The sequence below is a fragment of the Piliocolobus tephrosceles genome, unplaced genomic scaffold (assembly GCF_002776525.5).
Source record: "Piliocolobus tephrosceles isolate RC106 unplaced genomic scaffold, ASM277652v3 unscaffolded_29179, whole genome shotgun sequence".
In the NCBI taxonomy this organism is placed as follows: domain Eukaryota; kingdom Metazoa; phylum Chordata; class Mammalia; order Primates; family Cercopithecidae; genus Piliocolobus; species Piliocolobus tephrosceles.
Genome location: NW_022312286.1, coordinates 1 through 679, shown reverse-complemented (window position 1 = coordinate 679; position 679 = coordinate 1). Strand labels below are relative to the sequence as shown.

General features: G+C 16.6%; 1 long non-coding RNA gene across 4 annotated transcripts in view; it reads right to left on the bottom strand.

Annotated features, from left to right (window-relative positions):
* Positions 1-679, bottom strand: part of LOC113222068 — a 1161-nt gene extending 482 nt beyond the window's left edge. The window contains exons 1-3 of one of the 4 annotated variants that reach the window (XR_003308211.2): positions 668-679; positions 480-557; positions 158-265 (exon numbers count right to left, since the gene is read on the bottom strand). This is a non-coding gene — a long non-coding RNA (uncharacterized LOC113222068). The other 3 variants (XR_003308209.1, XR_003308208.1, XR_003308210.1) reach the window with 3 other exon arrangements.

Below are 679 nucleotides of genomic sequence, written 5' to 3'. Positions count from 1 at the left end.
ATATATATATATATATATATATATATATATATATATATATATATATAATTAAAAAAATATATGTAATTAAAAAAAAAAGAAGAAACACAATTAAATAATATCTATGGTACTTTTTTATTTTAAAAAGAATATGCAGATTTATAATAGTCAAAATTACCTTCCCTTCGTTCTTGAGATATTTTATTTTTATATTTTTCTTTATTTTTAATTTCTTCATACTTGTCTTTATATAACACAGTGTTTTCATTATATACAGAATCAACACCTTAATTTAAAAAATATATATATATATATACGTATATGTACATATGTTAATGTAGTTATATTCTTTTTCTATAGTTGTGACTAGTGTTTAATATGCGTACTTTTTTTTTTTTTATCAAATTATATAAGTGCCTAATGATTATAGTATGTTATAAAAATATATATTTTTATTTTATTATTTAATATTTATAATAAATTTTTTTTTTAAAACCAACTATTCCTCTAGGATAATGTGATTTAATTACTCTGGCCAGTTTAATATCTTGTTTTATTTCGTTTGATAATTTTATAGTCTATAATTGTGATAGTAATATACACATATATATGTGTATGCACGTATAACATAACATACACTTAAAAAGTAAAAAAAAAAAATATATTTTTTAATATTCTTTTTGTTTACTTCTAAATATTT